This window comes from Plectrocnemia conspersa, unplaced genomic scaffold (assembly GCF_051122295.1).
Source record: "Plectrocnemia conspersa isolate PC_06_02 unplaced genomic scaffold, ASM5112229v1 ptg000006l, whole genome shotgun sequence".
Taxonomy (NCBI): Eukaryota; Metazoa; Arthropoda; class Insecta; order Trichoptera; family Polycentropodidae; genus Plectrocnemia; species Plectrocnemia conspersa.
In genome coordinates, this window is record NW_028277170.1 from 18266496 (window position 1) to 18293881 (window position 27386).

The 27386-nt window shown below is 27.3% G+C and overlaps 1 protein-coding gene and 1 long non-coding RNA gene across 8 annotated transcripts in view; one reads left to right on the top strand and one right to left on the bottom strand.

Annotated features, from left to right (window-relative positions):
• Positions 1–27386, top strand: part of MESK2 (misexpression suppressor of KSR 2) — a 244284-nt gene that overhangs the window by 115278 nt on the left and 101620 nt on the right. The window lies entirely within an intron of this gene.
• LOC148234417 (uncharacterized) lies at positions 18067–25078 on the bottom strand. The gene is made up of 2 exons (XR_015809927.1): positions 22103–25078; positions 18067–19321 (listed from the first exon to the last, which is right to left on the bottom strand). It is a non-coding gene; the product is annotated as an uncharacterized LOC148234417 (long non-coding RNA).

The window sequence follows — 27386 nt, forward strand, 5'->3', positions numbered from 1 at the left end:
TTAATGTTTAATTTTAGGACTGTAATAAAATAATTTAATTCTAAAAACTCGACTATGGCAGTATCATCCAGCTTCTTAATACGCTGTCGTTGTATATTTGTATTTTTTTTATTTTTACGCGATATATGTATTAAAAATTATATATTAAAATCGCGTTAATGTTGATGGGGTCTCAGTCTTGATATATTTCGCCAAAATATTATTAGTTCATATTTATACTGAATTTTTGATTTATTCTTACTTTGGCGACGGAATGGGGACGGGTGGCAATTAGACACAAATTTAACCGCTGCAGTAGTATGTTTTTATTAAAGTAAATAAAAAGTTACATGTTAGATTTTAACATGTAACTTATACTAACTGTTAGAATGTACCATTCATTGTATATTATAACAGTTATAATATATACAATAAACAGGGCACGGGCCCGCAACCGCGCGCGAGCGCGCCGATGTTTGCCAGTCGAGAGAATCCGTCACGCCAGTGTTACCAAAGTGCCGTCAAATTTTGACTATAACAAAATCTGAATAAATACATATATAAATATAAATAGGCCCCTACATTTCAAACACAATAAACCGAACAAATATGAAAACACAATTATGTATTATGTCTTAATTTTTTATGTATTACAACAATTCAAATAGTATTTTTTTTGATGTTTCACTGCATAAACTATTAACTGCCGAAATTACAAAAATTACTCGTATTTCCAAGTTAATGTTTTATAGCTGTGGACATTTTCAATTGTTGGTATTGATTATTTCATCTCTGTTATAATGTTTGATTTTAAATCAAGGGAAAAGAATTTATTCTAGTAATATATTTTATGCTTTAGTTAAAATTTAACTTTGTTCTTGAATGCTTAACGCTCTATTATTTTTAAAATGAAAATAAATAGTCTTGATACATATAACATATTTGTGTATGAACTACTTTTCATTTCATTTCGATTCTTTATAACTTTACAAATTATTTAAATATTTTATCGCTTACTATTTTGTAACTGGACACCTGTTAGATTATGTTGGTCTTATTCTAATTAATTAATACATTAATAAAGCATCACTGCTTAATCACTAAAATGTGTTTTTTACTAGAGTAAAATTTTAGCAAATCTCACTTAATCCCTCTGGGGCTCTCATATACATACTATATAACGTAACATTTTTACATAAAATTTTCGTGCTTGACTGGATATAGACTTATAAAACGAGGAACCTTTCTGGGACTTTTCAAAAGAGCTTACACGTCTGAATTCGTTACTTGAATACACACATTCGTTGAAGACCTGTTACTGATAGTAGATGGCTATATGACAGTTATATTAAATATACATGTATCTACATATTTATTTATATTCAACAAGAACCACCGTGAGGTTATTCCAATGCGTGAATATGGTCAAAAAGTATACAAAAGACACAAGAAAAGAATACATAGTAAATGAAAAAAGAAAATCATGAAATATTAAAATGAAATTACAACAATAATTCGATATTCATTTTATATGACATGAAACGAGAAGATTTTGTTTTAACCAAATCCTTAGAAGAGGCAATATTAAGCAGGAAAAAAAATACGAGCGGAGAAATTATACAAGGGTTGAAGATATGCTGGATGAGGTTTAAAACGGATGAACCGCACATTCTTGCTTAATTTGGAAAACGAGAAAGACCGAAACATTTCTGTAGACAACTTCAATACTTATAACAAGAGAGAAATATAGAGATATTGCCTTACATAACTCATGTTCATGTAAAGGATTGAAAAATGAATAAGTTTGTTATTATTAGTTATTTTAACAAAGTAATATACTTTTCATACTTGTTTATTTATAAATTCATTATATTATAACTGCAATTATTTATTAATAAACTCAATTATTCGTTTACTTACATGTCATTTTAATTATTATTTTTTTTAAATTATTATATAAATTTAAAATTGCTATTGTTTATATTTTTCAAAAATTGTTATTATCATAAATAGTAAAAATCTATTTGTAGCTAAAATCGTTTATTTTCTTAAACATTTTTATTAATTATTTAAGTTTATACATTACCCGAATTGATTAATATTTTTAAGTTAAATATCTCAGTGTATAAATAAATGGAATTATACTACTTTCATTTACACGTGAAAACGTACAAAAAAATTAATTACAACATATTAATATACTTATTAATAAATACAACTTAAAAAATAAATGCATGTAAAACTGTTTTGGTTTTGATTACATGTAATGAGCGGTTTGTTTGTTATTCGAAAATGTTGACGGTATTAATTAAATTTTACTACAAACTAAATTCATACGTGAAATTTTGCATGAAAACTGTGTTTGAAACGCGTCAAAGGGTTTAATTAAAACGCTGTCGATTTACTAGACGTTAACGTTTGGTTAAATATCAGAATCTGTGTTGCATATGAATTCAACAGCGTTGTCGGTTGCATGCACAAAAATGAATAATTCAATGGTAATTGTCTGTGAATTGACAGCTTTCAGCGAGGTTTCCGTTCAATTCGATCGGTGTTCCGGCATTTAAAATTTGTTCAAATATGGACCATTTAAGGATGAATCTGTGATTATGATCGGAATGGTAACATTAAGAGATATATGTATTTATATATAATATATATAAATTAAAAATATATATATAATAAGCAATAAATCTCTTTAATGTTACATAATGACTTTGCTTATGAACTTTCAAATCTATTTGCAAAAGAGTTTTAATAATATCTTCTGCAGAGATATTTTTCTTTATTAATCTTTCAATACTAATACGAGAATAAGTAAATATTTAACGTATAAAAAGATACATAAAAATATATGATACAATGGTTATTTGGCTATTTAAATCTTTCTTTATGTCACCAGATTTATATCTTCGTAGCCTTCGTCTTTCATAATTAGTCAGTAGTTCTTCAGCGGACTGGTTTGAGTTAACGCAAAATCTTCTGTGGTACATTAATCTGTATTCCATTATCGTTTTTTTTATATTAAAAACAATTTTTGATGTACCAAGGAGAATCTGTGGATATTTTGCTTTCATTTCTAATAAAAAAAGTTCACCGATAGCTCATGATAGATTGAGATATTTCTCTCAATGTATATTTGGGGAATTATCCAAAGAATAATTAAAAGATGTAAGTCTCATATTATTTCCTGTTCTACACATATTTTTACCACCATCGAATTTGACACATTTAAGTCAATTTCATTGTTTGTATAGATTGTATTTTGTTGACGTTTTCTCAACTTCATTAAAAATATTTTTATCTGTAGTTTTTCCATGTAGACTATTCATAAAATACTACGCTATCATATATACACTAAATTCGATAAAATTATATATTTAAAATGTTCTCATCAATTGTGCTGAACTAATTTAATCGCAACAGATCTTAATTTTGGTGATATAAAAAAGCTAAAAAATATATAATAATAAATTAAGAATTTTACTCTTGCCGCCCTCACTGATCAGTAATTCATACAGCATTGTGCTATGCATATTTTATAAATTCAAAGAGTTTCACAATTATGATATTAGTTAATGATTATTAATTATTAAATAATATTTTTTTTCAATGAATAATATTTCACTGGCAATAAATTGATTTTTTGCACTAATTAATTATATAAATTAATATCAATAAAAACCAGAAAAAAATTATGAATATATTCAATATTCGAATAGTGGAAAGCCCTAGTTATATGTCACTAAGAAATTCGTTAAAATTGAATAAAAGGATACTTGTGTAGTGATATGTTCACACTGTCAACTGTGTAAAACCGTTCTCAAACCAAACACGAAGAGAAAAGGCTTCGTCAACAGTCACCAACAACCGACACCTGTCATTTACTAGATTCTGTTAGATAACGTTTTCGTCAAGTGTATACAGAACACGCTGTAGCACGTTACATACTATGTATGTACATACATATGCAAACATGGAACGCAATATAATGACGTAGTCGGTGTACGAGGGTTTTAGGTTCCAGCCACATTTTCGCACGAATATTTGTTAATTGCCTTTGTCCTCGTGAAGGGCGTTAAATATTCAGATATATGATACGCGTGGGAGTCTTAAATTTAATTTTTGCATATTATTTAGCACAATTGACGTCCAATGGGCGATTTTACGCTTATGTGGCGTTATCGACTATTTTAAGACTTTTCTAATGGCTTATGTGATATAAAAGTTTTTAATAAATAAAGGGTATTTAAATGTTTACGATCTTCTTAACTACTCTTTAGTTTGAAAATCTAAGAACTTCATTAATCCTTTGAGTAGTGAGTTAATTTATACACATTTTATAATTTGATAGTATACATCTAGGAGCAAGTTAATTTTACGTATTTTTTCTATTATTATTTTTATTGCTATTGATTCATTATTAATTAATATGGCAATCACTGGTTTTTAACGTTTTGTTGCACTACATTTTTGTATTAGTATGTTTTAATAATTTATTTTAACACTATCGTTAATTTATTATATATTATTTTGTTATTTTTTTACAGAAGCTTTCATTATTTTTTATGAAATATTATATTTACAATAAAAATTATTTATATTAATTGAAATTAAAAATTATATTTATTATAATTATAATGTTTTTTTTTAAATTATTTCTTAAGTTATTTATGTAAATTTTGGGTTACTCAAAACAGCGAAAGATTGTCCACCGTACATGTACGGCGTAGGTTAAAATTCAGATTAGAAGGAACTGCTTTAACTGGGTATCGGCAGATTTCAAAAATGTATGGGTAACTAATACCTCGTTTTCTCCATAATCCAAAGTGTTTTTTTTTATCTTTGTCTTGTTCGAAATAAGAAAAATATTGTGTAGCGTTAGCTATTTTTATATGACAATTATCTCTATGGTTCAAATATATTACGGAAGCGCGAAACTCCTTCGTAACCCGACGCTTTGTAATCAATCAAATTTCTGAACCCTTTACTATCCACCTCTATTATAATACATCAGGATCTTATTGACGTTTGGTCTTTTTAACGATCATCCAATTATATATTTAATATTAATATAAATATATCTACAATAATATACTGTATTATTATATTCACATATTTTTCGAGAAAATCTAAAGTGAATATAAGATTTCTGCATATACTGTATTTATATAAATTAAATTACCTTTAAATTTAAACATATGCTCTTTAAAGCAAAAAATGTTTTTATTGATAAAAATTAATAATTCCCATTTTATGGACATTTTTTCTACAAATTTAATTTCTATGAATATTTTTTTAAATATTTTACAATTATTGCATATATGTAATACAGTTGCATAAAAAGGGCGGGTCTGTGCCAGATGCTTTTCTAAGAAATATTTCAATGACAAAAAAAATGTTACCGTTTTCCTTCATTACTTTAATTAGCCTTTGGTAATCTAAGAGTTTCATTAATAATCAGATTAGATAATAAGAACAACATTAAGAATGTTCAATTAAATATAATATTTTATTATTTTTAGTATATATTTTAATATTATTATTATTAATTTCTTCTCTGAATATGTAATGTAATATGGAATTATTTTACATAAATTGTTGGAAAATAAAAGTAAAATATGTATTGGAAACAAATCAATTTATAATTGAACACATATTAGATAAGATATGTTTATATTATTTTGTACTTCTTAGGCTTTTTTTCTGCATATGAAATTTTAACGTAAATATAACTTGTATTAGAGTGACTTTTTTCTATAATATTTACATTTTGCACTGATTTTATTTACTATACATAAGTGTAAAAATGTATATTTTAATCGATAATAGAAACGCAATTAGCCAAAAAATTATTAAAGCAATCGTTACTATATATTATTTCGAAAAAATATTACGTTTTAGTTTGTCTGTATAATCTTTGCATATTTATAAATATTCCTAATATTTATATAGAATTATGTGTTATACACAAATAATATATTATATTATTATTAATAATGAAAAAATCATATTTTTCGCATTAATTTAAATTTTACATATAAAGACGATAATGAAACTTTTTAAAAATACGTCAATCGTCTAATGTCTACAATTATGCATGTATCTGTGTCACCATATGAGTATACTAATTATCACGTAAGTTAACATCGTTATCGTCGAAACGTTGCGAATTTTCGTTCTTTGTGTTTAAATACACATATGTATGTATGACGCGAAAATTTAAGTTTTACTGCTTCATTTAAATATAAACAAACAATTATGATTGCTGGTAAATCTTATTTTAATCCTTAATAATTTATTTTGTGTAGATTTCAGATGTAGTGGTTTTGGATGATGGTATTTGTGAAAGTATATGAAAATTCAGAGAGTTAAATGTTAGTCGAATTTTCCGATTTCTCGCCCGAGTTTTCGCGTTATAATTGGGTTCGTTTTTCCCGGAATGTTGCGAAAATTTTACGTTTTGTACGTAAGAAACGAGAATAGCCCCGCAGCCTGTTATGTAAGTGCGATCAATACGCGAAACTTGTTCTTTCTAAGCTCTAATACGCATAAAAAAAATAAAAGTCGATATTTCAAATCGCCGCCCTGTCCTGTCAAGTCCTGTCCGTTCGGTGTATCGTTTTTACCACAATTTTCTTTTTTTTACTGTGCGAAAAACTATCGATAAAGTGTGTTAGAAACTAGCCTTTGTTTTTGCTCATATGTGTCACATATGTATGTACGTTTAAAACTTTACAGAGCGACACAAAGCTAGAAATTTATCAAAAAAATAATTTCTGGTTAAAGTATATAGCAAATTTATATAAATATATTTTTTCTTCTCTTTTACATTAAAACATATATTGTAATAATGAAGCAAATGTATGTGTCTCATAAAAACTAATTTTACTAACATTTTATTTAAAATAAAAACAGTGACTTTATGTTATAACCATACACTAACAAACGTTAATTTTTGTTTAATAATATTATTTTAATTGAATATTTTTTTCACATTGTACATAAAAATATTATATCTATCAAAATCATTAAATTTATACCGTATTCATGTTTATAAACATATATAAATATACAATACGCTTAGCGTAGACAAGGATGACGTAACACAATAGTGTCAAGTGATTGCGGTCACGTTGATGAGATTTCATTGTGGTTATCCTACAAAGAAAGCTGTTGTGTTACAGATAAATGAAAACTTCAATTCTTAAGTAAATAGAACGAATGGAAAAGAGATACATACACAAAATAAATCAATAATAAATAAACTGTCACGTAATCAGTGGTGAATGGCCTTATAAAAAAAAGTTGCAATATCACCAGAAAAGTAACTCAATGTATGTACATATATTATACTATTTATATCATATTATTTATACATGCAGTTTATAAATTTTGTGTTTAAAAGTGAAGGTCCATACGTTTTATAAAAATATACATACATATATTTAGATTTTTTAATAACCTTGCTGTTGAATAAATTAATAAGATTTATTTAGAATATTGCATTTATTCTGTGCAAATCTCTCAAAGATCTTTAAGTAATTTGCTTCAAATATCACTTCTTTACATCTTACGATATTGTACATTAGTCTATTCTTTAAGGTCTTGTTTTTATATTTATAATGTAAAATATAGATTAATTGTTTCTTTAACAAAATATTCAGCAATATTTTTTTTCTATGAATACATAGTATTTAGGTTTAAATATTTTTCATTTATAGTTCAATAAATCAATTATGTCGCGTTAGAATAATATTGTTGTATTTTATAAAATTAGTCAACATAAACTATTTAATAATAAAAATTCACTTTTGTGTGAATATCATTTTTCTCTTACCAATTGATACATAAGCTGTGAGATTGTCATAAAAGTTCACATAAAAAACTCGATTCTTAAAAAAAGTAATACTTTAACAATTTAACAGATTATTTTACAACTTCTAAAAAATATTTTTTTATATTACAATTAAATTGAAAAATAAGTATAATTATTATTATAATTTTTTTGAACAACTACAATATGATAGTTTATAGATTGTGACTCGTGAAAATAATATTGTTGTATTTTATAAAATTAAGTTCTTATACTATTTTATAATAAAAATATGTACTAAAACAACCACTTAAAAATTCAGAAAAGTTAAACATTTATTCAAAATTATCTTCACTTTTATGTGAAAATGACTTTGCTCTTACTCTCTAAAATAGCAAATACTCGATTGTTACTAAAATCAACACTGTAACAAGTTTAAATATCACTCAAACATTTTGTTTGCAATCTTTTGAAAAATATAATTTATTTTTTAATGAAAATTTTATAATGAAACGTAGCACCAGAATATTATTATATATTATAAAAAAAAACAGACACGATAATGTTTACGTCCCATTAAACCGATTATGACGCGTGAAAATATTGTTGGTGTTTTATATAATTGACAATCATAAACCCAAGTTTTCTTAATATTTTCAATTGAAATATATATATTAAAACAACTGCAAAAGTAATTTACACAAACTTAACATTTAATAACTATTCATTATTTTAATGGCGACTAAGTAAAAACTGTCATTATTTTTGGGTAAAGACTTTGCTCTTACAATTTTTATACATAAGCTGTGAAAATATAACATATCTAAAATACATGTTTAACATAAATTATACTTTCTCTTGAATAGAACTACACTGCAACATGTTTAAATATAACTTCTTTTTCGCACATCTATCAGTAATAAAATCTTACGTTGATGAAATATTTTCTGTAGAAAAAACACGATATAGAACTAGGTCTAGTCTAGTCAAGTATAATCTGAAAATAAACGTTCATCATTTACTTCAATCATCTGCTTATTAGACTTTTAAATATTCAGTTTATGACAGATTTAATTCATTGTTTTTGTGATAATGTTATAATATAGTCAGTATTTAATAAAGTTTAATTCTATGGTGTTAAATGAATCCCTCGGAAGGGGTTTTGGGTGTCTTAATCCAATTACACAAATTGTATTACGTGTCATAATGTTTTAGCTTCGACAGTCAAAAGTAAATCTCTTTTATAATCGCCATTGTTTCTAACTTAATCCGTTTAAGTTAACCGTAAACTGAACTACGGATCGATCCCGGCGACTTTTTGTTTGGTCTGGATTTGGATTCTGCTAGATTTCATCCAATAAATCCAGTTATAGAGTTGCGAGAATTTCGCATTAGGATCGTATGCAGTCAATTAGAGTTCATGAGTGGTATTGTCAACAAAGTGACTATCTGCTTGATCAGGTGCTAGCATGATAATTTTAATGTCAACTACATAATACTATTATACATCATCATAGAGTTGAAATTTGTCGCGCATGTTATTATGGAAATTGTTATTTGTACGCTAAACGAATTCAGGTGTGACCAACATTACAATTTATTTTATATTTTATAGTAGGGCTTCTGAATTCAAGCGGCTTATTATTATAATCTTAATCGGTTTAATTATTCTTATAATATTGTTTCAAAGCTTAAAAGCGATTCGTCGCTGTAAATACATATATGCATATTCGTATGGTCGAGTGCGCCAAAATAATACGAATGCGTATTCAATATCATAAAATAGGAATATTTGTCTTCATCAATGCCCTTATCCTTTGAAGATATTCTTTTAAATAATCTCTCCCGGACCATTGCAACACTCAAATGTTAGGTCGGCTGATAAAAACGGTGGAGATTAAATAAATGGCGTCGTTTATATAAAATAACGCCGCGGGCTTCCACACATACTCTTTTGAATATAAATACAGGAGAGAGAAAATTTTAATGACGGCTGAGAATTTCCTTTTAGTTTAAAAGGCTTGAAAAGGTAAAATGTATATAATTTTAGTTACGAAAGTTTGTGGTTTAAATTAAAAATTAATCTATGTGGAAATAATTTTAAAGCAAAAATAAAAATACATAGAAACTTAACCGTAGAAATAATATATTAATTATTATATTATTTCTTATGTACAAACCTACTTCAGTTAACGATATCTTATGTTTGTACTTATTTACCTGACACAATTCAATTTAAGTACATAATTGTTGTTTTTATTTTGCAGACGTACTATAAATGCCAGAAATATTTGAAATTAGAACACATTTTAATCCACTTCTAATAGAGCCAATTGGGTGTAAACATAATTTACACAAAATTCCATTAAAAAAAATGTTTATAAACGTTTTTTTTACGGTAGCAAATTTTTTTAAGACGCTATTTCCATCTCGTTGTTTTGTTTACAATTCTGTTATTAACTGTTTTTTTTTATGCTGCAGCTGCGCTTCGAAAGTTTGATATTTATAGTGAAGAATTTTCTGACGGTCTATTTTTTTTTACATATTTCGTAATGTGTGTTTTTTTTTCGATATTCAATTGCAACACTATATTTTTGCCATTATTAGGATAAAATTACTTTTATTGCTCATTCATGTATGTTTTAAAATAATCGGAGCTGATAAGGCGAAAAGAAAAATTGCACAAAATTTCATTAGTTATTCTTGCGACATTTTTTATAACCATATTTTAAATGAAATTGTGTTTTTGACCCTTTTTTGTGTTTTAAATCCGTGATTATAATAAAATAATATTTATCTTAAACTTATAGAGCTAATTGGGTGTAAAGAAAATTTGCACGAAATTCCATTTAAAAAAAAATTATTAACGTTTTTTTTACAGTAGCGAATTTTTTTAAACGCGATTTTTATATCGTTGTTTTGTACGTAATTTTGTTAGTGAGTTGCTTTTTATTTTGCAGCTGCGCTTCAAAAATTTCTTATTTATAATAAAGAATTTTCCGACGGTTTTTTTTTTATTTAAATATTTCGTAATGTTTGCTTTTTTCGATATTATTTAAAGTTAAAACACTATATTTTTGCCATTATAAGAATAAAATCACTTTTATTGCTCATCAGTGTATGGTTTAAATTAATTGGAGCTGATTGGGCGAAAATATTATTTGCACAAAATTCCATTTATAATGAGCTGTTATGTTGTAAATACGTTATTAAGGTCAAGTAACTTTTTCTTTGAACTATTAAAATCCATTTAGGTGTAAATAGAATTTTCTCAAAATTCCGTAAAAAAAATATTTATGAAATTTTTCATTGCACGTAATTCTTTTAGTAAGTGGCTATTTCATGTTGCAGCTGTGCTTTAAAACTTCGTTATTTATTATGAATAATTTTCGGGCGTTTTTTTTTTTACATATTTTTTAATGTGTTTTAATTACATTATTTCAGATAATAAAAAAATATTTGAAAGTCTACTTAAATTTTATTTATACTATTTTAAAAGTATCTTGCTCACGTACTATGAATTTTGCAATAATTATATAATATTTATAAGTGAAAAAACACGCGTCTAATTCCTTTTTTTTGACCTTGAATCAGAATCATACACTATATTTCTGCCATTGTGAAAATAAAATAACTCTTATTGCTCAGCCATTTATTATTTAAAGCAATTGGAGCTGATAGGGTGAAAATAAAATTTGCACAAAATTCCATTTATAAACATTTTTTATATCGTCGTTTTGAATGAAATTATGTTAATAAGCAACTTTTTTATGTTTTGAATCCGTTATCAAGATAAAATAAACTCTTCCTTGAACTAATAAAAAGCAAATGGCTGTAAGTAAAATTTGCACAAAATGCTATTAAAAAAATATTTATGCACGTTTTTTATTGTGGCGATATTTTTTAAGACGCGTTTTTCGGATCGTTGTTTTGTACGTAGTTCTGTTAGTAAGTTGTTTATTTATGTTGCAGCTGCGCTTCGTAAATCCGATATTTAGGCGATCTATTTACTCGTGCGAAAAATATTCTAATTATTCAATTGCTGTCATTGCATTCAATTTATCAATCTGACTAATTTTTTTAAAATATCTTTGCTGATGTACTATGGATGCCACAATATTATTTTAATATTTGTTAGACTGCATATGTTTTAAATTTATTTTTAAATTTATTTGCAATGCAAAAAAGTTATCAATAAAATTACATTATACCAAAATATATTATTATACTAATGTTAAAGCTCATCGTAGCGATTTTCATGGCATTGTGATTTATATTTTTGATTTCGATTCTAATAATAGCACTCGAGTTGCTATTAATCACGTACATCTGTCGGGCTTCTGCGTTGTCAATTAAATCAACTGAAGTGCTTCACGAACTTTGCTATAGAAAACTCGTCGACAGCGAGGAATGAAATTTGTATTGATAGAATATGAAGTGATGTGTATTGAATTATCAACCCTACTTTCAATCATTATTTTAAAATTATATTTTTTAAATTTAATAAAATTGTATTACTTAAAAAAACGGGTTGATATTTATCTGTATTCTAATCGAATAATTTCGCTTATTGACTAACATACCTAATATAAAATATGAAAAAAAATATTATTTGAAAGTAAAATAAGCTCTAGACGCAATATTATAAAATTACACTTAGCCACAAAAATAATTAAATTAAAATATGCAGAGCGTCCCATAATTGATCATTATATATCAGATTCTAATCAATGATTTTAAATGAAAAATTTGCTTATAATTTTAAGTTATAAATATTTCTCGAGTAATATATACAAAAATTACAAAGATTACATTTCCATTAGCTGTTAAAAGTTTGGATATGTTAATATATAACGGTACCTGGGTTTCGTTATTAAATTTTAAAAACAACACAATACTCTTGTAACACTATATGAAGTGTTATTGCTTTTTTCAATTAATTTACTTTCATATTACGATGCGCAGTTGTACTATATGATAGTACGACAATTTAGTCTTATTGTTATACGCATAATATAAATATAATGGAGATGAAAACGCGATTTGGCCAAAGATTTTCCTGGCAACGTTCATTGTTGTATTATCCAAATCCTTTTTCATCCGTTTTTAATGTAATGTGTGGCTTCAGTGCTATTGCAATTGTGCCAGAAGCTATACAATATAACGATATTACACGTCGTTAATCTTTCAGCAAAAAATTTCATTATGTGTATATTTCGAAGGTGAATCAAACAATATTAAAACATAAATAAAACGAAAAAAGTGTAGAGTATATAAATTGTGAATTTTATTATCTTAGTAATATTTGAAGTGAGTTTTTAACATATTATCACTGATAAATCACAATCATATTTAAACTTAGGTTATAGTTCAGTAAAACTAATAAATAAAGATTAATAAATTTATTTATAAATCATTTACCTTTATTAGAATCGATTTAAAAAAAATAATAAAATAATAAAAATAAATAATTAGATTTCATTGCTATCAAAAAACTTACTTTTACCATGACTTTGTATAATTACGTTCAAAATGTCAATACTTTATTTGTTTTCAAAAATCTGCATTCAAAATTCCTATTTGTTTTTTTTTAATAGTTATCTAAAATAAAGTATCTGAATCAATTTATTTTAATTTCTTTGCAAAAGACAGTTAGATTAGTTAATAAAAATATCTTACAATCCATCAAGTATTTTTTTGTTATTATATCTATTCCTTGGTACAAAAACAATCGATAAGCATGTATAGTTAGCCCTATATTTTCCTTGTTTTATTTAAAAATATATTAAATATTAAAATAATTATTCAATAATTAATATATTAGTAAATTTGCGCATAAAATACAACATTTTAAAAATACATAACTGCACTTGTCAGGTCAATGAGTATTAGCGTTATTTGTATAAAAATATCGTTGGGAGCCGATGACGCAAATATGCGTCATCTGTAGAACCATCTGTAAGATCTGGTAAATATGATATATAAATTATTATTTTGAGTTTTTAAGCCGAAGAGCTGTAAGTTTGTTGCCAGAATGGTTACAGTTAATTAAATTGTTTCAATTTACAAAATATCGAAATAGTATTGTATCGAAATATGGATTTTGCATACTAGTAAAAAATTATAAATATGTTGTGAGTAGACGATAAAAATGTTTTTCCAGAGCCCGGGCTCGTTCTCGGCTGCCCTGCATACAGGATTTCTTCTTTCATTACCGATCTTTTATTGTTCTCATTCTGAAAAGCCACTCCATCATCTATGAAGAGCTCTCAATATATTCCATATATTTCATTCTGTAGAACAAATATTATTTTTTTGTATGAAATGAATCGCTGGCATAAGTGTATTATATATTTTGAAAAAAAAAATAAAGTGACTTGAAATAAATATAAAAGCCATATATGTAAGAAATATTTTACCCCAAAATATCTCTTTGCAAAACCATGAATGATTTAATTGATTTAAATTTCTTTTTATTAACCATTATATAAAATTTAGGATGCTTTCATTCATCCGTTGTTGTTCTTCACTGGACTTTCTGGTTTTAGTTAGTTTTTCAGCAGTGGTTCTTAACACATATTTTATTTATATCGGAATTATCTGAACTGCCATTTATAGTTTCTGAAACTGAAGAGTTTATATATGTATTAGCTTGAGTTTTATCAATATTTATTCACACTTTTAAGTTGAATCATTGTATTAACTACCACAAAATTATCAATGTATTGCTCTATCTTTCCATAATTAATTTGTAGTTTATTTGCTTGCTTACATTATTATTAGTTTTAACAGATTATAGCCTAAAAAGAAGATCTATTCTGAACTATTTGTTCAATATCATTGTATATATAACTTCTCAAAGCGAATGATGCGGTCATGTCAGTCAGTGATTATGCTATTGCGGTCGTTTCAGACGCGCGTTACTATGTTCTCCGGCCGGAAGTTAGCGGCTCGTTTAGATAACGAGCGCGTTAGTGCAATTCACGGAGAACGTCGTCAGGATTTCCTAATATACGAGCCACGAAATTGCTAAAGATACGGAGGCGAAAAGTGACCCAAATAAGAAAAAACCGAGCTTATACTTGCCGAGAGAAGGCACAAAAAGGACTTAACGAAGTGACGGGCGAAACTTAATTTGGTACAAAAATAACAAAGGCACACAAAGTATATTTTTCGCCTTATAAATTAAAAGATATTTTCAATGCAGGTACTCGGGTCTTTTATATTATATATAAAAATATGAAAAAAATAGTAAAAAATAAAAATAAAAAATTGTATTTGCTTTTACATATAATGAAATATAATATAAATGATTTTGAGCACAGTGGCATAGAGCACTCAGTTTGTGTTAGTAATTTCGTTTTCTATATTCATCAAAAACTTCAGTCGCTAATTAAAAAAATAATTTCATACTGGGGCGTTCATGGCCTTTACATATTTATTTATTTATTATTTTTGGGTTTTGCTGCCGAAGGGGCGTGACTTTGACAACCAAATAGACGCCGAAAAAGCTAGTAACTATTTATTTTATAAATATATATAAATTACTACATTAAGAAATTAAGATGCTGCTATCAGGCAGTGGAGTTGAAATGGCAAGTCAGTAAATATTCGCTGGCGTGTCGAGTTGTATTATTGTCGGCTGTGATATTTGTGGAGCAGCTGGTATTTGTGATTGCGGTCTCTCACCGCAAGTGTCACATATTTTATAATGCTCGTTTAACACAGTTTTCGCATTAACCCTTTGAGAAATATTGCCGTAAATGCACGGTTGTCAATCTTTCACTGTTTTGAGGTATCCCATATATTTAAATATTTACATATATAACTAATGAAATCAAAAAAAAAATTCTATTAATGTAAAAGATTTCTATAGAAAATAATTCAATAATGGAATAAAATATTTTATATTAATTTTATAAAAATCTTCTGTATTGATATTAAAAAAATCATTAAAGCGGTATAATATATTATAATAATTAAGTAAAATAAATTAACGGAATTTATTAATAGAAAAGTGTTTAGAAAATTTTAGTTTAGAAAATTTACATGAAAATGCAATATAGAATAATAATAAATAAATAGCGACAGAAATAACTTTGGGAAAAAAAAATAGCTCACTACTCAATGGATCAAAATAAAAACTGTCCAGATAACCACTCTGGCGTTCAGTAACCTAAGGGTAGAAAAACAATAGTAATATGCGTAGAGAAAAATGAGTTGTAGAAGGCGCATCCTTTTTAAATAAAGTGGTTTCTTCGACGGTACTTGTTGCTGATGGATGTGCTTTTATATGGTTAGTGCAATATTTTCAATTATTACAGTAATTGCTTTGGCACGAGATCTCTCTTTCATTGTTGTAAATATACGGTTTATTAAAAATCTTCTGTTGCAAAATTACAGGCGTTAGCCCAATGCCTCACAACGAGGTAAACATTAACAGCAACTATTAAATAAGTAGTAAGTTACTAAATTAAAATATATAGCTGTTAATCAGTGACATACATTTTAATAATTATGAACAATTATTATTACAGCTTACAATCAATATATGTCATTGTGCATGAACTAGCTTAATTTATTTTTCCTATTCCAAACGTTGACGACCATCTTGTTGATTAATACCAAATATCAACGCATCTTTCTATCAATTTTTTAGCTTTAAATTTTCTACTATTAAGGCTTAAAAAAACTCATATTTCAGAACTTGTCTGAGATATTCCATCTTTAACGGTCGAAAAGAGTACTCAATCGATTTTGGCTGTTGTTAAAAATTGGCTAATCGATGCCACCAATTTTATTTTGCATTTCTAGAAACGCAAAATAGCAAGATAAAAAAACTACCTAGGAAGGTCTGAAATTTTTGATGAAACTTTATTTGAAGTTAATGTGGAAAGTTTTAAAGTTTTTTAATTTAACCGTTGGTTACTCTAGTTTCCATGTATATTAATAAACTTGCTGCGACTCTTGTGAATATTGATAAAATCAGTATCCTAACGGACTTTGTGGTGCAAACGCTATATGATAATGCCTCTCCTAACAAAGCCCTGTTAATAGCACTAAATAAAAAATAATATGAGTTATATCAACCCAAGTATTTTTTTTTAAAAAAGGTGATTTTTACTAAAAAAATATTCAAATATCATTTAAATTAAATTATGCAAGTGTTCTCAAAACAAATTATGCTTGCAAACCGAAGCTTCACTATATTTTAATATTTATTAAGGTAAAAGTCACTATGCACGAGTCGATTTATTTAAATTATTCATCCGCGAGATTAAGATAATCTAAAAACCCTAACCTATGATGATTGATTATAATTTTATAATCATATAATAATCACTAACTTCGATCTCCCGTACTAGATAATAACCCAGTTTGTTCTGATATTTGTTCATTGACTTATACCTAGTTCTATACAATTTTTTTTTAATAATTAATATAGTTAAAGTTGCATGTAATATTATAAAACTACCCCTTTGTATATTTATGTATTGCAACTGTATAAAGCGATAGCATTCTAGAGGTTAAGCTCGGGATTTACAGGAGATATTTGAAATATTTTGGGTATTAGAGTTAAATCCACTGAATACTAATTGTGGTTTTATTGTTATACATTGGAAATATACGTGCACATTATATTAAATATATTAAATTCAATACATAGGGGTTAATGTAATTTTACGGCTCTATCTGATAAAATAAACTATACATAGAAATAATAAGGGCTTAAAGTTGCAGTATAATAAAATATGCTTTTTATCTTACGTAGTTTACGGGTAAAAATATATTTAATTTTTATTCCAACTATTACTCCATCTTAATATCAAGCTCGATTAATTTAATTATTCATCTGTGAGATCAGGTCAATTTATAAACACATGTGATTATCGATCGTATTTTTAATTATATAATAATCACTAATTCAGATTCATTGAATACGATAAAACACTGAGTTCCATATAGGATTTAATTATTAATCACTAATTTATACCACTGGACTATCTCGTTAGTATTATAATAGCTTAAGATTTTAATTTAATATATCTAAAAAAAAAATACAAGTACGGGGATAATATTTTGTGCAAAACTCATTGACATATTATTTTCTTTCAATAAAATATATTTTTTAATGATTTATCTTTCAATAAAATATTATTTTATATAGTTTTTAAATAAATTGGCATCAGGTTAATATATTTTATTTTATTTCAATTTTGATATATCCTTTCAAAGTTATTTTTCAGACACGCAACAGATTAAACCTATATGAAATTCAAACCAAATAAAGCCATCCTTTCAAATGCGTTGAACTGAAATTTGCTATCTGCGTATCTATTTCGTATAGCTGTATTTTGACATCGAAGTCTGCCAATATCTATATGTAGCAAAACCAATAGTCATTGCTTTCTGCGTATCGAAAAAATAAAAACGGTCGAGGAGAGCAAATATGTTTCTATACAACACTTTTTTATTTATTTACATATGCTTGTTTGTAAATATGAATCTACTTTTTTACAATCTCAGTACCTATTTCAACACTCAACCTTTCATCAGATAATCAAACAAAAAATTGAAAATTCTTTGTTTTGTTAAGGGCGGAATAGCTTAGTCCGTAATGTCTCAGACTAGTAACTCTGAGGTTGCGGGTTCGAGCCCCAGCAGCGGCACTCGATTTTTTATTTATAAAAAATGCGGCATTATAAAAAAAAACAGTCACTTCTTATCGAAATAAACCAGTGATACAATCTGTTTGTATAAGCCTCTAAATATGGTAACTCACTTTTACTATTGACAATACAAAATATTCACTTTTTCTCCAAATGTCCTTTCTATAATGGCGTGCCTTTGAAACCCTATATGTAGCAAAGTCGTAATAGTTTGCGAACCACTATATTAAATCAAATATATTTGCTATTAAATTGCCTATTGATGTTACTCACAATGTGCTCAACACTTCTAGTACTTTTCTCATTGAAAACCTGAGATATTAAAATAAGGCTACAACAATCGTATACGACTTAATTAATTATTAATGGACCATCGATTTATGGCTTTATTTTATTTGTTATTAAATTAGCAACTTTTCAACTAATGGTTACAGCTTTATTTTCATTATTTTAATATTGCTAAAAATTGCGTTGTGATATAAAAAAAATCAGTTTTTAACTTTTCTATAAGTTGTGAATATCGTGTCGAGTGCTCTTGTAATTACTCCATTTATTGTTTTATTTTAGTACATAAATAATATAATCGCACAATAAACATAATGGTTTGTCATCTAATTTAATAACAAAATAATTTACACTTCACTTTGCTTTAACAGCATGAGATTCGAAGTACACTAGTTTATTTTATTGCCATTGAAAATTACAGGATAAATATTGCAAAATGCGTATACATCGCATTGAAGCAATAAGAGCACCACAAATTCAAAGGGTCGACTGTTCCATTATAACGTATGTTTGAATATGTAAAATTTATTTCTAGCTCTATTTTAAAAAACATTGACTTATACGCTAATGACTAGTGCTTACCAGGGGCGTATATTCAGGGTGTGCTAGGTGTGCGGCGCACACCCGCAAAACCATCTAAAATATAAATTTAGAAATTCAGAAAATTTAGGGCATAAAGCGACATCATTTTGCATACAGTAGTATGCAAAATTATAAAATTTTAATATGCAGTGTATAGTATGCATTGGTATTTATCAGTCGCTCTAAAAGTTTCCGCGCGACCGACACGCTATGTATTACTCATGTGGCGCGCCGACCTTGAGTGCGGCGGCCGACTAAAGTAAATTGTTCCGAGATTTAACGGCTGAAGTCGATCTGTCGGCTGGCAGCGCTCAGTAGTAAAATTGGTCTCGAATTTGGTGCGCGTACTTCAAAAACTCTTGCGTCCGTCGCTGCTTTTTTATTACATTATATCACAATAACAGGTCACTCATTTTTTATATTTTGGCGTAAAATAGTTTATTATCTTATTTACATATGATCAATATTTAATTTTCTATTCTAGATTATATTTTTTTATTTACCCCAAAAATGATGAAGAATACTGTTGAAGATATTTTGAATAATCCATTTTCAAAAAGAAGTTATGAAATTAAATTGAAGATAATCAAAATTGGCAAACCACGTCCACCTCTTCCCAATTTATTTATGAAGCATAAAGACAATAAATGTGAATATACAAGACATTTTTCATTTTCATCATATGAACGAACTGAGTGGTTAACAGGCTGCGAACTTCGATCTAGATTGTTCTGTTGGCCATGTTTATTGTTTTCCAAAGAAAGAAGCGTGTGGAATAAAAGTGGATTTGCTGACCTTAGTCATCTGATAACGGCACTGAAAAAACACAAAAGAGCGCAGTCACACGTTCAATCATTTTTTTCTCTCAAAATGTTTGGAAAACAACGAATTGAAGTCATGATTGACGCTCAACGTAAAGCTAATATAAGTCAACATAATGAACAAGTTCATAAAAATAGAGAAATATTAAAGCGAATGATTGACGCAGTAGTATATCTAGGAAAACAAGAACAACCTTTTCGAGTCCACGATGAGTCCTGTAATTCACTAAACAAAGGCAATTACCTTAAATTTTTAAATGCACTTCGAGAATACGATTCTGTTTTGGATACTCATTTAAATACTGCAACGGTGTTTCGTGGTACTTCCCCATCCATACGGAATGACATAATTGAAGCAATTGGTGATGTTATTAAAGATCATCTTAAGGAAGAAGTAAATTCAGCAAATTTTGTCGCTATTATTCTTGACGAAACTTCAGATATAATGACGAACTCTCAACAGTTTTGCGTTTTGTTTATGAAGGTAAAGTTTACGAGCGGTTTATTGGCTTTACAGACGTTAGCTCTGATAAAACAGCCGATGGCTTATTTTGCCACGTTGTAAATATAATTGAAGAATTTCAAATTCAAGAAAAATTAGTTGGACAGACTTATGATGGGGCGAGTGTAATGAGTGGGCATATTAATGGTTTGCAAGCCAAAGTACTCGATGTTTATCCATTGGCCTTTTTACACACTGCTATGCTCATATGTTGAATTTAACATTACAACAAGGTCTTTCCAATATAAAAGTGTGCAAATCATTCTTTCAAACTTTAAATGGATTGTCTGCATTCTTTTCGAAATCTTCCAAACGAATAAATGCTTTACAAGAGTTTGTAGCTAGAAGACTTCCTTCTGTTACACCTACAAGATGGAATTACACATCACGGTTAAGTAACACAGTGCAAAAATACAGAAATGAATTTACGGACTTTCTTCGAGACGTCGTGAAAAATTGTGAACTATGGAACCCCGACACTGTAATAAAAGCACGAGGTTTTCTTAGCTTTTTGGAAGATTTTAAAACAAGAAAACTTCTCCACATATTTTCAAACCTTTTTGGAAAAACTGATGTGTTATACAACATTTTACAATCCAAATCTTTTGACATATTATATTGCTGTAAGAAAGTTACCGAAATTTTGCAACAACTCAGACATGAACAGGAAAATAATTATGAAACATTATGGGATTCTTATGTAACGGAAGAAAATTATCCAAGACTGAGTAATGATTTGCTTGTTGAAGAAAAGCACGCGTTTAGCCAACTATTTAATACAATAGTTGATAATATATGTAAGCAAATTGAAAACCGTTTTTCTTCAATGTCCAAATTGGAATATTTTCACCTTCTGGAGAAAGAAAAATATGAGCAATATAAGGGAAAATTTCCAAATGAATTACTTACCAAACTGCAACAATTTTATGGAACATTATTTGATTATATAAGTTTAAAAAATGAGCTTGCTGTTCTTTATCATTTGCCTGAATTTGCAAAGAAATCTGTTCATGAGCTTGTACAATTTATGAACACAAATAATTTTGAGTCAGGTTTTCAGGAAATAGATAAATTAGGCAAACTAATATTAACTCTTCCAAGCAGTACTGCTTCAGCAGAACGTTCATTTTCTGCTCTGAAACGAATTAATATTTGTTTTCGAAGTACCCAAGGCCAAGAAAGGCTATGTGGCTTAGCTTGATTTCAATATAAAAAGGGATCCTTATGGATATTAAAAAGAAGAGCACTTTATATGACAGCGTGATAGAAAAATTTTTGATCAAAAAAAGAAGATTAGATTTTATATATAAATAATTATAAGTTTGTGGTTATTTATTTATTTATTTATTTATTTATATATGGGAAAAAGCTCGGCTAATAAAAATGAAAAAATGTACTTTTTTTATTTTTTATAGCACACCCAATATTAACACCCACCGTACGCCACTGGTGCTTACAGCCTTAACCCAATTAATACATTTTAAAGTAAAAAAAATATGCAATAGTTTTACATTATAAAAATAACCCTTACCTTCATTTTTTTAATTATTAAGTAGAGGGTGAGCTTCAAATACTTGGTTTACATATTATGTATACACCAAACTTTTAATTCATTAAGCATAACGCGGAACTCATGTTGCTATTTTACCCTAAAACCAATATAATACATGAAAATGAATCAATAAAAAATTATATAACGACTAATAACATACGCTTGCTAGGTGTGGAGTAACGCTATTAATATTTTTTTAAATTCATTAAAGTCATTCAAAATAAAGCGATACAAATATTTTATAACATCATTTTATATTTTGCTTAAAAAAACTTTATGGTAGATTTCTAATATTAACAATCAAAGAGCATTACCATAGTAATACGGAAAATATTATATAGTGAAGGTATTAAATGTCTATACACATCTTGCTTTGGAGGCATAAATTTCTTAAATTATAAATAGTATTAAGCTCAGTGATTTAAATTAATAATTAATGTATTATTTTATTTTACTTTATTAAAAATGTTTGTAATTCGTTCTTAATTTAACTGACTTATAGCTATAAGGCAATAACTTTTACTTGTATTTTTCAAAATTGTTATCAACAAAAAAACTTTTGTGATGCGCCCTTTAACCTTTAGTATAATACATATAGAAAAAAATATATACACAAAAGACGATTTGTTTCGTTGTTTACGACCAGGTGAAATCGTGCCGTTATTCTTATCTGACCACGAAGTATAAGTAATGCGATGAAAACATTTATTTTAATAAAAAATAAAAAAACTACACGCATAAAATTGTACACTAGACTGCTTCTAAAAATATATTTTGTTACTTTAACTATCTTATGTTGTGGAATATTATAGTTTAAATTTTGCTATGATAGAATGAAATATGCATCATAATGAGTGAGTTATTTCAAATATGCATACCTATATCTTTAAAAATCAATTACGCATAATGCGTAGTAAAATAGTGGCGGTGCTTTGTTACATCGTGACCTTTAAAAATAACGACTGTAACAGTATTATATAATAGTAAATATAACACAACAGCACAATCGGGCTTAACTGCCGTCTTAACGCAAAAGTCATTCAACCCACGTTTGTCCACTCCAATGGTAGTTATAATATTTATTTCGTGTTTTGAATGATAATTGTCTTGAAAGCGTAAAACAAACGTTTTATGTAAATAATTGTGCTTTTTAAATGCCTTTTAGAATATAATAAAAAATCACTTAGCTATACTATTATTTTAACAAGCAAAATTCTAAAGTAATATTTGCCGGATTAGAAGTCACTATGACAATCTAATTATTAAGTGTTATTTTCAATAAGAGTTTGATAAAAATCTGACTGAAACTGTAGCAGTTATCATATTAACAAAAAAATAATAATAATAAAAAGCTTGGTAATGTTTTATAGTAGATTTATTAACTAGAAAATTAATTAAATAATGATGACTTATTTTTTTAAAAGACAGGTTAATACTAGGTTATCCTGATTTTTTTATTAGATAATCCTGATGTATTTAAGAACAATTGGATTTTATAGTCAGATTATTAACTTATTAATTTAAACTGTAAAAATATATATTTTGTGTGTATGTTTCAGTGATTGTAATTGGAATCGTTGGCATGAGAAAATACAAAAAAGGCATGCATTCATCAACAAAAGTCAAATAGTTTTAAAACGCGACAATGGGCGACATTATGTCAAAATTGACTAATGATAAAATATAGGAACTTGGCTAGAAGATTATATCTCATCCCCCTTATTCTCCAGACATTGCTCCTTTCGACTAGCATTTATTCCGATTGATGAAACACTCTTGCAATATTTTGTATCATAGCTTTCAACTTGCTTCATAATCTCACGAATATATTTAAATATTTTATCGTTTATTAGCGACTTTAATGGGTAAATAAAACTGTATCAGTATAGTACAATTAAATTTAAGTTTTTAAGTAAAATATGTTCCATTCTTAATTTATTTTGTGTTAAATGTAGAAGGGTTGAAATCAACTCTCACATAGATTGATTTTCATAAAATTCGAAAGGTGAGCATCGTCACATTCAATGCGAGGGAAAATTTGTTATAATTTAGAGGTCATTCTAACGACTATTTTGAACAAACAAATACATGTCTCAAAAGTAAGACCTCATGGTATTTTTACAACAATGCAAAATATATTTCGTTACTAATCGGTAATATTGCTATATGCGAAAAAAATATTCTAACATCTTCAACTGCGAGTTGCCATAGTTGTCTCGAACAAAAATTATAAAATATGTGACACAAAAGATCAAGGAACTGCATAGTCACGGATCGTCCTGCATCATCGCAAAAAATCACGACAATCCCAGTCGCTCAATTAAAATCACAGCCGACTCTAGCAAAGACTAGCGACTTTCAAAACCTACCATTTTACCTTCACCACCTGATTTAATTTATTGCTGCTTATAAAATAAACTGTTACTATTTTTTCTTGCAACTATTTAGCTGCAAAGTCACAGCAATTTGACCATATATTTTAAGATTTTCATTGCTTTTTTATTTTATGTTTCGGGTTTTCTATTTTGTATTTATGTATATACATAGTTGTTTAATATTTATTTTTAAAATAAATTTTATTATTGATTTCAAAATTTTAGGCAGTTTTTAGGTCATGGTTTAAAGCTTTTCTCTCGTAAATGGTTAGGGATTGAATTCCGTCCAAATTACTGATTTATATAGGGTTTGATCTGCGCATGATACTTGTCATGTCAAACCGCTCGGGGGCGGCAAGGTAGGAATTATGACCTATTTTGCAAAATGTTCGAGAGATCAACGCATTCCGCTCACTCCTGGAATTAAAGCGAAAATGTACCGGTAACAAAATATCGTATGAATAATATAATACGGAGAGAAAAATCAAAGAAAAAATTATACGATGTATTCGATATAATACATTTTTAATGAACGTTATAACGGAGCATCATCTCGACTCGTGTATAATAAATATCATATACACTACCTCAATTGAACTAGAAAAATATATTGAATACACATTTATTTTTATTCTTTGTCATGTTTTATATTAGGTAATTCCAAAGATATAATCTTGACCCTCCTTTCGAGCAGTTTTAATTCCATTATTATGAAATATTAGAAGCTTTGATGCAAAATATTCATATAGCACTGCATTTACATTTTTTATCTAGGGAGTATTGTATCGATCGAAATAAAAAATAGTCGGAAGGAGCAAGGTCTAAAGTAAGGCAAGTTCATTAATATTATCGAAAGTCAATTTGGTGACATTCGACTATTCGACTTCTGTTGACAAATGCAGACTTTTGAAAATTATTAATCTGATCATAATATAAGCTTGATGTTATTGTAATGCACAATCCCTTTGCAATCGCACCATAAATACAAAATAACTTTTTGCAGTGAGCCTAGGCTTCAAGTTAAGTTTTGTTACTTTACCATCGGATAATAATTGTCATACAATAATATTCGCTTATCAAATGATCGAAAAATGGCGATCAACTTCAAGATCCAGAAGCTTTTGAGTTATGCGGATACACGCCAATTTGTTTTCTTTGCTTAATTCGTATGGTATCCATACACCTTGTTTCCAATTAAGGTTCTCAATCAAATATTCGTCCGATTTTCAACTATATGAATATTCGAATAATTTATAGAATATTCGTTGATACTTTTTCAAACAAAATTTGCAAAAATCATAGAATAAAACAAATTGTATACATGTGCAACACAGACTTTTTTTTCTGTGACTAGTGCCGCTGTAATTATGTTGTTTCAAAATGCGAGACAATGAGACACTACTTCTCAACAAAAAAATGCTTTCGAAAAACATTTGTAAAAATAATGTTTTTGGCGTGTATACTATGACCGAATTCGCAGAATTCGTTCCTTAACCATTTGGACATGTTAATTAAAAATAAATATTAAATAGTATTTTTAAAAAATGCAATTTTTTTTTCAAAAAATGTTTTTTTTAAAAGCATTTTTTTTACTGATTTTTAGGCGACTAGTTGATTTACGCGTTCTAAGGGTTAAAAGAAATAAAATATTGGAAAGGCTCACCCTTTATTATTATTTAACGCTTATCTCAAAAATAGGTGTGCGTCGCAAATTTTTGTGAAGCTATAAGTTATTTGTATTTGTTTTTTCAAGACGCAAAGATTTTATTTCTATTTTATTGCTAATTTATTTCTGACTATTTAATTTAAATGCAAATCTTCAAAAAAACAAACGCCTATACGGATCCGATCTTTATATGTACATATATAAAATTCGCTTTAAACATTTTAGCTATTGTATGTACAAAAAATTCGATAAAATTATGTATTTAAAATGTTTCATCAATTTTGCTGAATTAATTCAATCGTAGCTGATCCTTATTCTGGTAATTTAATTTACATGCAATTCCGCACAAAACAAACAATAAAACGACTCTGGTTTATAAGTATGTATATCGAATTTGTTCCAAAAATTGTTTACATGTAGTAAGTTATTGGACATAAATTCGAATGAAATGTATGTATTTAAGCTAATTTTGTATTTCACAACTTTTTTTAATTAAAATTAAATGTGATTTTTTTCACATCGTGAAATGAAAACATAAAAAACATATGACATCGTAAAATTAGTCATTAGCCAAAGTGCACTTTCAGTAAAACCTACGATAGGAATGGTTCATTCTTTATCATATTTTCTCAAATTTTGTTACTGTATAAGAACATCATGAATTTCGTTTTTATTAATTTGAAAACAAAGATTAAAAATTTTGATAGAAGCATGTGTGTCATTTGTTAAATTTATGACTTTAAAAAAATGTTATTTAAGTTAAAATAAAATTTATTATTTTATGTAAATAACATACACTAAAATACAAAAAAAAATATGCATAAAATTATTTATCGAAAATCTAACATTCAATTAAAACATATTTTTTTATTCTAGCTACATAGAGGTTATAAGCAAAAAAAAACATGGAAGATTTTTAACAAGGGCGGTTGTGATTTTATATATAAAGTTTTTCTCGGTTACGGAAAGCGCTGAAATGACGTTCCTGATCAAAAAATATGTAGAATAATAAATTAAGCATTTTATATTTGACGCCCTAACAGTATTTTTTTATAGCATTGTGCTATGCATATTTTATAAAATTAAAAAAGTTTAACGACTATGAACGTAAAAAATGATTAATCAAAATAATAATTAT